Raw genomic sequence first — 12,720 nt, 5'->3', positions numbered from 1 at the left:
GTGCATGAACTGGCTTTTTGGAGCCTATTTCCTATGGTGGGATACCTTGCTCAGTCTTGATGAGGGGGGGTGCTCTTCTGCCAGACTTTGTTGACTTCCCAAGGGAGGCCTTACCCCTCTGAAGAGTGGATGGGGGATGAGTTGGGGGATGGAGGCAGGAGAAGAGGAGAGAGAGAGGGAACTATGATTGATATATAAAATGAAAAATATTAAATTAAAACATATAAATACAAAATAACCAAACAAACAAACAAACAAAAAACAAACTCAAAACCAAAAAGCAGAACAACAACAACAACCAAAACCTTACCATTTTCCAAGAACACAGTAGTTAATGTGGTCCCTGTGGCCACCAGGAGGCTTTCTTCCAGGTTCTTCTGGGTTCCCCTTCTGCAGAGAAATTAGAGAGGACATTAAATGTAGTGCATCTCATACAAGAGCTAATGTATGTCTAGAATAACTCTAGCACCAACCTGTCTCCAAGTTTCTAATATTTTCCATTATGGAATTTTAAAGATCTCATCACAATGTGTACTTGGGGAAAAGACCCTGTATATTGAATTCTTTGTCTCACTCTGTGTTCTTTATCACACTGATTCTTATTTGAAGGAATTCGGACTCCTGAGGCTTCTAGATTGTAAGATTTGTGGTGTTTTATAATTAATTAATTTTTTTATACATACTACTCTAAGGTTTCCAGGATGGCAGCTAACCAGATGCTTCTCTACCCAAACCTCTCGCTGAGCCTAAACCCACTAACTCCTGACTCCCCGCTCCTCTACATCGTCCCTCCTCAGCCAGAAGAAGCCAGACATGAACCAGAGAGATTATTCCCAAAGAGTCTGGGATGTCATGGAGGAAGCTCCACCCCAGCCCCTGGCATCCTATACCCGAAGAGTCTAGGATGTCAGGGAGGAAGCTCCGCCCAAACCCCCTTCCCTATCTCCCTCCAAACCCTGCCACATCTCTGAAAGTCCACCAAATGATGGACCCTCCCCCGGGAGGTACTCAAAACCACTCCCACGGGTTGTTTAAACTGTCCCCCAGAGAACAGACTTGTGGTTTTTATTCCAGTCTCCTTTTCCCTTCTCCTCTCTGTGTGGCTGGAAGACCATCCAGGTGTACTATATCCATTAAGCGTGGGCTTTTTCTGGTTCAGTTTGATTTAGTCTGATTTGTATTGTTGCATGGGTAGAGAGGTTTATCCGGGTGTAGAAATTTCTCAATTACGTTTCCCTGAAAACTAATAAGGTTTTTAGCCTTTTAAATCTATTTTAAAAAATTGATGTTGTTGGAGAGAAAAATGTATGTGGGAAATATAAATAAATAAGCAGAGAAAAGATTATTAGTAGAGGAAATATTTGAATGAAGGATTTAGACACCTCAAGGCTGTAGTTCGGTGGCTGACACTTGCCTAGTAGCATGAGGCTCTGGGTTCAACTCTTTGTATTACCAGAGAAAGAGAAGGTTCAAACTTTTATATTTGACCACTGCATATATGAAAGGGACACAGAATTATGGTTGAGTCGAAAAACTGGAAGGATTTTTCTGAATATTGTCCTCATGGCACAATTGTTTCAGATAATTCTAGCTCTCTCTGTGTGGGGTCATTTGATGTGGATTTCTGCTCACATTTGGTCTCTTCTGTGTCTCATTTTTTGTTGTATTTGTCTATTTTTCATTCTCTGCTGGGCATTGACCAAGTCTATTTAGCAATTGTCATGTATTATTCAACAGTTCTCATACTCTATGTATTCCCATTTTACAGATGGGGAAACAAGCAAAGAGAAATTTGAGTGACTTGCCTTAGTTTACAACTTATAAAAAGCAGGGCTGGGATTTGAACCTACACTAACTCTTGAGTTTGTACTATAATTGCTGTGCTCTATGACAAAACCCTATAATTAGTGTTATAGGAATCATTATAAATGCTCCACAAAGATGTCTGGACACACCTCACCCTTTTCCCCCTTCTGCCTGCTGCCTGAGGAGAATCCAGGTGCTGCTCTGCCCCCAACGTCCCCCATCACCCACTGCTCACTTCTTCTTGAGACTCTCCCTGGACCAGAGTGCACCTGCCCAGACTGGAAGACCCACCCTGAATCCGGATGCACTTCACTCTTGTTTCCTCCTCTGCTCTCTGACCTCTGCCTGCTGCCTGAAGGATGGGAAGATGACAGAATAAGAACACACTCAACAACATAAAGACCAATATGACACCACCAGAATTCAGGGACTCCACACCAGCAAGAACTGAAAAGCCCAATGCAGAGGATGAAGAAAAGATAGACCTTAAAAATTGTCTTAAGAAGATGATAGAGACCATTAAAGAGGAAACAAGAAAATCCCTTAAAGAAAAAGAAGAAAAAACAAGAAAAAATTACAAGGAATGGAGGAGACGGCAAACCAAAAAAATTCAAGAAATAAACAAATCTCTTAAAGAATCTAAAGAAAGCCAAGAAAAAACAACCAAACAAGTGAAGGAAACAATTCAAACAGTTAATGGTTTGAAAGCAGAATTAGAAACAAGCTGGTGGAGCAATCCTAATATCTAACAAATTAGACTTCAAACTAAAATCAATCAAAAGAGATGAAGAAGGGTATTTCATACACATAACATGAAAAGTTCATCAAGATGAAGTCTCAATCTGGAACATCTATGCCCCAATTACAAAGGCACCCACATTCGTAAAAGAAACATTACTAAAGTCAAATCACACATAAAACTTCACACACTTATAGTAGGAGACTTCAACACCCCGCTGTCAACACTAGATAGGACCACCAGACAGAAACTTAATAAGGAGACAAAAGAACTAACAGATGGTATAACCCAATTGGGTTTAACAGATATCTATAGAACATTCCATCCAAACACAAAAGAATATACCTTCCTCTCAGCAACACATGGAACCTTCTCTAAAATTGACTACATACTCAGCAACATAGCAAACTTCAACAAGTACAAAAAATTGGAATAACCCCTTGTATTTTATCAGACCGCCATGCTTTAAAGTTAGAATTCAACAACAATACAAATTGTAGAAACCCTACAAACTCATGAAAATTGAATAATGAACAATTGCACCATTCCTGGGTCAAGGAAGAAATAAAAAAGAAATTAAAGACTTCTTAGAATTTAATGAGAATGAAGACACAACATACCCAAACTTATGGGGCACTTTGAAAACAATGCTAAGAGGAAAGTTCATAGCACTAAATGTCCACATGAAGAAACTGGAGAATAGCCACATTAGAGAATTAATAGCACAACTGAAAGCTCTAGAACAAAAGGGAGCAAACTCCCCAGAGGAGTAGATGCCAGGGCTGAAATCAGTAAAGTAGGAACTAGGAAAGCACTACAAAGACTCAATGAAACAAAGAGTTGGTTCTTCAAGAAAGTCAACAAGATAGACAAACCTTTGTCCAAACTAACCAAAAGGGAGAGAGAGAGAGAGAGAGAGAGAGAGAGAGAGAGAGAGAGAGAGAGAGACAGAGAGAGACAGAGAGAGACAGAGACAGAGAGACAGAGAGACAAAGAGAGAGAGACCATGCTAATTAACAAAATCAGAAATGAAAAGGGGGATATAACAACAGGCACTGCGGAAATCATCAGGTCATACTTTGAAAACCTGTACTCTACAAAATTTGAAAATCTAAAGGAAATGAACAATTTTCTGGATAGAGATCACTAACCAAAATTAAATCAAGAACAGATAAGCAATTTAAACAGACCCATGTCCAGCAATGAAAAAGAAGCAGTCATCAAAAGTCTACCAACCAAAAAAAAAAAAAAAAAAAAAAAAAAAAAAAAAAGCCCAGGGCCAGATGGTTTCAGTGTCGAATTGGACCAGAAATTCAAAGAAGACCTAATACCAGTGCTCCTCAAATTGTTCCACACAATAGCAGCAGAAGGGACATTGCCAAAAGGGACATTGCCAAAATCTTTCTATGAGGCTACAATTACCTTGTTACTCAAGTCACAACAAAAAAAGAGAATTACAGACCAATATCCCTCATGAACATCAATGCAAAAATATTCAACAAAATACTGGCACACTGAATCCAAAAGCACATCAGAAAAATCATCCACCACAATCAAGTTGGCTTTATCCCATGAATGCAGAGATGGTTCAACATTCGAAAAATCCATCAATGTAATTCACCATATAAGCAAACTGAAAAAGAAAAACCACATGATCATTTTGCTAGATGCTGAAAAGGCCTTTGACAAAATCCAACATCCCTTCATGATAAAGGTGTTGGAGAGATCAGGAATAACAGGAACATACCTAAACATGATAAAAGCAATGTACAGCAAACCAACAGCCAACATCAATCTAAATGGAGAGAGACTCAACTCAATTCCTCTAAAATCAGGAAAAAGACAAGGCTGTCTACTCTCTCCATACCTCTTCAATATTGTGCTTGAATTTCTAGCTAGAGCCATAAGACAACAAAAGGAGATCAAGGGGATACAAATTGGCAAGGAAGAAGTCAAACTTTCACAATTTGCAGATGATATGATAGTTTACATAAGTGACCCAAAAAACTCTACCAGGGAACTCCTACAGCTGATAAACACCTTCAGTAAAGTGGCAGGATACAAGATTAACTAAAAAGAAAAAAATCAGTAGCCCTGCCATATACAGATGATAAATGCACTGAGAAAGAAGTCAGAGAAACACCACCCTTTACAATAGCAACTAACAACATAAAATATCTTGGGGTAACACTAACCAAAAATGAGAAAGACTTGTATAGTAAGAACTTGGAGTCTTTAAAGAACGAAATTAAAGAATATACCAGAAAATGGAAAGATCTTCCGTGCTCTTGGATAGGTAGGACTAACATAGTAAAAATGGTAATCTTGCCAAAAGCAATCTACAGATTCAATGCAATCCCCATCAAAATCCCAACACAATTCTTCACAGACCTTGAAAGAACAGTACTCAACTTCATATGGAAAAACAAACAAACAAAAAACCCCAGGATAGCCAAAACAACCCTGCTCAATAAAGGAACTTCTGGAGGCATCACCATCCCTGACTTCAAGCTCTATTATAGAGCCATAGTCCTGAAAACAGATTAGTATTAGCACAAGCATAGACAAGTTGACCAATGGAATCAAATTGAAAACCCTGATATTAACCCACACACCTATGAACACCTGATTTTTGACAAAGAAGGTTAAGTTATACAATGGAAAAAAGAAAGCATCTTCCACAAATGGTGTTGGCATAACTGACTGGATTCGGACATGTAGAAGATTGCAGATTGATCTATATCTATCGCTAAGTCCAAATGGATCAAAGACTTCAACATAAATTCAATAACACTGAACCTCCTAGAAGAGAATGTAGGTAGTACCCTTGAACAAATTGGTACAGGAGACCACTTTCTGAACGTAACACCAGTAGCACAAACATTGAGATTGACAATTATTAAATGGTACCTCCTGAAACTGAGAAGTTTCTGTAAGGCAAAGGACATAGTCAGCAAGACGAAATGCCAGCCCACAGACTGGGAGAAGATATTCACCAACCCCACATCTGACAGAGGGCTGATCACCAAAATATACAATGAACTCAAGAAGCTAGAAAACAAAACACCAAACAATGCAATTAAAAAGTGGAGTGCAGAACTCAATACAGAATTCTCAACAGAGGAATATAAAATGGCTGAAAGACACTTGAGAAAGTGCTCAACATCCTTAGCCATCGGGGAAATGCAGCTCAAAACCACTCTGAGACACCATCTTACTCCTGTCAGGATAGCTAAAGTCAGTTAACACCAATGACAATCTATGCTGGAGAGGATATGGAGAAAGAGAAATACTCCTCCATTGCTGGTTGGAGTGCAAACTTGTACAATCACTTTGGAAATCAGTATGGCGATTTCTCAGGAAAATGGGAATCAGCCTCAAGATCCAGCAATTCCTCTCTTGGGCATATACCCAAATAATGCACACTCGTACAATAAGGACGTATGTTCAGAGCAGCATTATTTGTAATAGCCAGAACCTGGAAGCAACTTAGATGCCCCTCAACTGAAGAATGGATAGAGAAAATGTGGTACATTTATACAATGGAGTACTACTCAGCGGGGGAAAAAACAACAACAACAAAAACAACAACAACAATAACAGGGTCTTGAAATTCGCAGGCAAATGGATCGAGCTAGAAGAAACCATCCTGAGTAAGGTAAACCAATAACAAAAAGATAAACATGGTATGTACTCACTCACTTTTGATTTTTAGACATAGAGCAAAGGATTACCAGTCTACAATCCACACTGCCAGAGGAGTTAGGAAACAAGGAGGACCCTGAGAGAAGATAGCATAGTCCCTCGAAGAAGGGGAGGGGGACAAGAACCCCTAAACAAAGTGGGACCATGGGGTTTGTTTGGAGAGGAAGGAAGTGGGAGGGGAAGAAGGGGGGAAGGAGAACAAGAGGACTGAGATAGGGGAGGAATAGAGGAGGGCAAGAAAGGAGATGCCTTGATGGAGGGAGACAGTACAGGTATGACGAGAGGTCTGGCACAGGGGAAATGTTAGGGGATCCACAGAGATGACCCCAACTAAGAATCCAAGCAGTGGTGGAAAAAATGCCATTGATGCCCTTCCCCTATAATGAGATTGGTGTTTACCTTGGTTACCATTCCTAGAACCTTCATCTAGTAGCTGTTCGAAGCAGAAATAGGCACTCACAGCTAAGCACTGAACCATACTACTGGAATCCAGTTGTGGAGAGGGAATGGGGATGAGCAAAGGAGCCAAGACGGTGCTGCAGAAACAGTTGACCTGACCTAATGAGAGCATGGAGACCCTAGTCATAAAGCTGGGTTATCAGCATTGGACTGAACCAAGCCCTCTGAATGTGGATGCCAGCTAGGAGGCCAAGATAGTCTATGGGACCTCTAACAGTGAAGCCAGTCTTTAACCCTAGAGCACAAATGGACTTTGGGAGCCCATTCCCTATGGAGGGATACTATTGCAGCCCAGATACAGCAAGGAGGGCCTAGGCCCTCCCCCAAACAATATGACAGACTTTGAAGATCCCTGGAGGAGGGCCTCACTCTCCCTGGGGAGGAGTTGGGGATGAGTGGTGGTGGTGGTGGTAGGGAACATGGGAGGCTGAGGAAATGGGTTGGATGGATATTATATATGAGTTGTAATTAAAGAACTGAAAAAAAAAAAGCTTCAGAAAACGCACTTTTGTCTTCATTTTTATATGATAAATCTAAAATGATTAAATTTCCCAAAGCTTAAGCTTAGTACATGAGAAAGCTAGCCTTTAGGCTCAGGTTTCAGTGAATCCAATGTATTTTTATTATCAGGTGTCATATTGTACTGAATTTCAGCTAGTGTATTCTCTAAGTAGAAATTTTAACCTGAAAAATTAGCATATGGATATGCAAGTTTAAGTAGGAATATATACAAATCAACATATGAATATATAAATAAACATATGAATGTATATATTGCTTTTGAAAGGTGATTTTTCTGTTAGGTGATCTATTTTTATACATGTTTCAAAAAGCAGAAAGCAGATTTCAAGAGAGGCAGTAAGGTTTTATTTAGTGTTTGGTAACAAAGCCTTTTATTTATTGATACCAGAATGAAAAAGTACGTATTTCCTTATCTTGCTTCTAAAAGAGAATAGAAAAAAAACGAAAAATTAAATTTATTTTAATATTGAAACTACACCCAATTCAGCTAAGGTAATTTTGGAACAATAGAACTTCATGTTTTCTGTGTTGATCCTCTGTCATCTGATATTAGAAAATTCCTTGATGTATGACATATATAAACAAATGGAATTGGAATTTAAATAGCAATATAATATCCAATAAAGCATTTATTTGTCATTAGAAGTGATCTCGATGAATAATGTGTGGGTAGATTAAAAAGAAAATTGAACTAGTGCTCCTAAATCTTGTATGAATTCCATCAAGGAAATCTTTCATGTGGATTTGAACCCAATGACTCAGTAAGGTATATATTCCCAGGTTTTCCTCTAGTGGCCATGGCCTTTAAGACATCTTTTCAGTTGGAAGCCTCTGGTTTTTATGACTATCTATTTGAGTGGAAATTGGTTCTCCTGTGGCAAACTGGGTAGAACCAACTTGTCTGCCAAATGAGTCGATCCAGTGTTGTTGTACTTCATGTGCCCATGTTGATTCACCTTTCCAGTCCCATGTGGTTTGTGGTTTGGTTATTTCTATTATTCTTCTACGACACATGTTTTGGTCTTGACTTCTTTTTCTATGTAGTGAAAAAGTGAAGAGAGAAGAAAGAAGACACATAGTACTTTAGTATGGTTTCTCTTTTGAATAGTAAATTGATTTATGCTTTTCTTCTTTTTGAATTGTCAGGTACAAGTAAGTTTGAGCCAACTAAATTTCTCCTTGGGTGATAGCCAACTTGAAAATGTATCTGAAGTTCCTGGCATGAAAGAAGCATACAAAGATAGTGAAATGAAGACCACCTAGTGATTTTAATATCACAGGGAAAAGTTTAGCTGATTGTGGGTATCTTTTATCCCTTTGGAAAAATAGATTTAAAATGCTAATAAATCCCAGGCTAGTCTTCCTTTGAAAATGAAAGAAAGGAAATGGGGCCACAGTATTCATTTAATAATGGCTCCATGGAACTGACACCATTCTAGGGAGCAAGGGGAAAAAATCTAAATCTTTCACAATGAGGATATTAAAGACATTTTCTGGACAAGCTAAAGGCAATGAGTACAGGGAGTAATTATAATGATTTAGAAGGGTAAAATGTAGAAGGTGTTTGAATGAGGTATTATTAAAGGTATTATTAAAAAATGTTTTTTCCTAATAGAATGCAAGTATGTAAAGTATGTGCTAAGTGTTGAAAACATAGGTGCATCTCAGTTCAACAGCATATTCATCAGATAGCTGTTTTAGTGGGATTGTCCACTTACTGACCCAGTCTCTTCTGGAAAATTGTAATTCCTTTCTCCTCTTTCTAGCTTTATAACTGTCCCATTGCTTTTTGTTCCTCAGTTCTGAGCTCTGTATCTCACACTGCTGTGATGTTCTTTATTAACATAACAAGTATATTTTGTTTAGAACTTCAGCTGCTCAAATTCCTTTCTTAGATAGTTGTAAATATCACTCTGTAGCCTTTTGCATAGGACCTCAGAAAGACCAGTGTTATCCATAGAATTTGAGCCCAAAGGCAACTTCTCATAAGAAAAATAGGATAAGGACTAGAGGGAGAGCTCAGCCATTAAAGGCTAGGCTCACAACCAAAAATATAAGAAAAATAGGTTAAGACAAAGAAACAATTTGAAATAAATTTCATTTTTTTTCTATTAATGGGAACACATCTTTGATCTTTCACTTGCATAAGTTTGTTTGCACTTGAAAATTTATTGTTAAGTTTTAGCCTCCATATACTTAAGTTTGCCTTAAGAAAACCTAGTATTTTGTGTAGTACATGAAGTGGACGGTCCTCCTCTCAGGCATGTGCTGGCATCACTAAGTGGACTCAGTGAGTTCAAGAAAGCAGACACAAGGAGTTGGGAAGGGAGAATAGGTGTGGACATAATCAAAGTATGTTGCATACATGTATGAAATTTTTAAAGACTATGTAAGATATATTTAACAATTTAAAAAATGTGAGCAAGATGATAACATAATCATTCCTCAAGATACAAGCATTATTGCACACAAATGATTTGGCAAATCTTCTCACAAAGTTGTAGACTCATTTCACCCTACCATATGACAAGGATCTTTGAGTTGGTGTCTTCAGTTTTAGATGGTGCTGTTGGGATGCTAAAGTTGATGAATGAGCTGTTGACACACTCCTGTGAGCCCACCAATGCTGGTGGAAACCAGAGCCAGCTACACCGTACATCTGTGTACACTCACCATTTGGACCATGTATAAAGGCCAGAGTAAGTAATGAGAAACCTCCCATCTCCTTTTACAGCAGGTGACTTTGTAGTAAATGAAAGTTTCATGAACTGCTAGGTCTAGTCAAGTAGTTGCTTGACTCCCGGAAGAGTTGGGATAACAGGTTCAGATGGGGGGTATAGGAAGGAAAACACAGCTTTTCTTCTGAATCATACATGCAGATCTGAGCTCTGGGCAGCTTTTCAATACTTTTATCCCAGGATCAGGGACCGTGCCAAGATCACATGGTTAGACATAGTAATAGAGACAATTTATTAAGTCAAGGAAAGTGCTCTGAGAATGGATGTGAGGTAGGGAGCTGGGGAAAGGACTGCCATTTGGCATAGCACTTGTCTCTCCTCTTCTGCTTTTTCTGCCCTGGCCTATTCTATGGCATCCCTGTTTATTCCATGTAGCCAAGGTAGGGAAGGATTTCCAGTTTTCTGAAAACTTGCTTCATTCTTCTTAATCTTGATGTTTCTTTCTCTAGTCCCCACTCTCCTGTTACAACCATGTAATAGATACAGTGGGGGAGGGGCAGACAAATCAATACATCCATTTGTGAGCTCTTTTCAGTACTAGGTCCACACTTTTACCTTTGGAAATTTTGCATTGTATCTGTCTGTGGGTAGCTTCAAAATCCTACACATCAAAGCTCACCATCTTAAGGGATCTATCGAAGCAGCTTCATACATGCAAATAATTACTTTCACTAAATATCTAAACAAGAGAAGAATTTTCGGGTAATGAATAGCTTTTGTTAAAATGTTTTTGATGCATTTTCACCAATTAGTCAGAAAGATTTCCCAGGACCAGTCCAGACCTGTCTTCTTGAGTGGAGAGAACATTTTGCATTCTACCTGTCAGCAAAGAATAAGCATCACACCTTCCCTCCCCACGGGTGTTTTTGGAGGCAGAGAGCCAATGAGAAACTTAAATTTCAAGTTCTTCCTTCTTAAAATACCGCATAAAATATAGACAGAACATGTAATAGATGACTTTTAATTTCAAGGTCTGGCTATAAAATCCTAACAGAGGATGGAAGGAACAGGAGCTAATTTAGAGCATAATTCTTGAAGGAATTTGTTAAGCCCCCAGGGCTTGGGCTTCAGTGAGCCCTCTGCTAATAATACTGAGCAGTTCTTCATGAGCCTCTGGAGAGGCTCAGTCTGACTAGCTGTGTATTAGGATGTCCCTTACATTAAAATCTTCCTTTCCTAGTAGTATCCCAGGCTTTTCTACTGGCCATAGGATGCACTTAGGTTATGCAAATATGTTTTTGCTTTTTGAGCTTATCAATTCATTAACTGAGATTTTTATGATTGAAAAAGCATTTTAACTATATCTTGCAACAATTGGATGTGATAAATGAATTAAAGGGATATGTAACTTTAAAGTGCTGGTTCTCAACCTTCCCAGTGCTGCAACCCTTTAATACAGTTCATGTTGTGGTGATCCCAGCCATAAAACTATTTTTGTTGCTACTTCAGAACTGTAATTTTGCAACTGTTATGACTTACAGTGTAAGCACCTGTGTTTTCTGATGGTCTTGGGTGATCACTGTGAAAGGGTCTTTGCTCCCCAAAAGGGTTGTGACCCATAGGTTGAGAAACAGTGCTTTAGAGTTACATCTTGGTTACTATGAAACTTTAACTTTTTTGTTTTAGAATAATAATAGGCATAAAGGTTGTGTTGTTTAACTGTTTATTATTCTTAGCAGTATTAAAAGCAAAATTGATTATAATACTCATGTTACCATTTATTGTTATTATATACACCCTCCTCCCATTTTTTAGTATTATACTCTAGACTATATTATCCACTCTTCTTTGTATATCTGTTTCAGGGTTATGTGCTCCAGGACTGTGGAAGCTGAAGTAGGAGGATGAGACTTTCAAGACCAGGCCAGAATGGGCTACATAACAAGATCCTGTCTCAAGGAAAAACAAACAAAATAACAACACACACACACACACACACACACAGAGAGAGAGAGAGAGAGAGAGAGAGAGAGAGAGAGAGAGAGACAGAGAGAGACAGAGAGAGACAGAGAGAGAGACAGAGAGAGAGACAGAGAGAGAGAGAGAGAGAGAGAGAGAGAGAGAGAGAGAGAAATCCTTATTTCAACTCAAGTGTCACAATCCAGTATGTGAAAAGGTACAAAAAGTCCTTATAAAGGTCCAAGTGTCAGTGAAATCTGTCTTTCTTTTCTTTATCACCCTTCTATGACAGCATCTGCTAAGCATCTTTCTAAAACAATCCAGTTTAGCAATTTTAGCAATACCATGGGAGATAGCCCAGGAAAGAGAGAGGGGGAGAGAGAGAAAGGGAGAGAGAGGGAGAGAGAGGGGGGAGGAGGGAGAGAGAGAGAGGAGGGAGAGTTACCTTTGGAAATTCTGTGGGAAGTTTGGGGTTATATTCAAATAAGAACTCTTTTGAAATAACCAAGTCCTGGAATCTTGCTCAGGTAGATTATATATTCTTATATGTAAAATTTGTGCAACCAACCCCTCATCTTTGAATCTGAAATCTAGAGTTATGTCTTCTTTTATCATTCTCCATCATCGATCAAAGGCATTTTCTGTGATTGATCATCAGTCTTACCAACCATCCCTTTAGGACTTCTAGCAAGATTGCAAACATTTTCAAGACCTGGTGTTTTTTTTTTTTTTTTTTCTATTATTTGGGGCTTCAGGGATTCTTTGCCAAAATTTTTTCTTCTCATAAACTCAGTATCATATTAACTGGAAAACTGGAAAAAGAATCATTCTACTATAATTTTTATGAATTAA

This window comes from Cricetulus griseus, chromosome 3 (assembly GCF_003668045.3).
Source record: "Cricetulus griseus strain 17A/GY chromosome 3, alternate assembly CriGri-PICRH-1.0, whole genome shotgun sequence".
Classification (NCBI taxonomy): domain Eukaryota; kingdom Metazoa; phylum Chordata; class Mammalia; order Rodentia; family Cricetidae; genus Cricetulus; species Cricetulus griseus.
Note: the sequence above shows the minus strand (reverse complement) of the source record.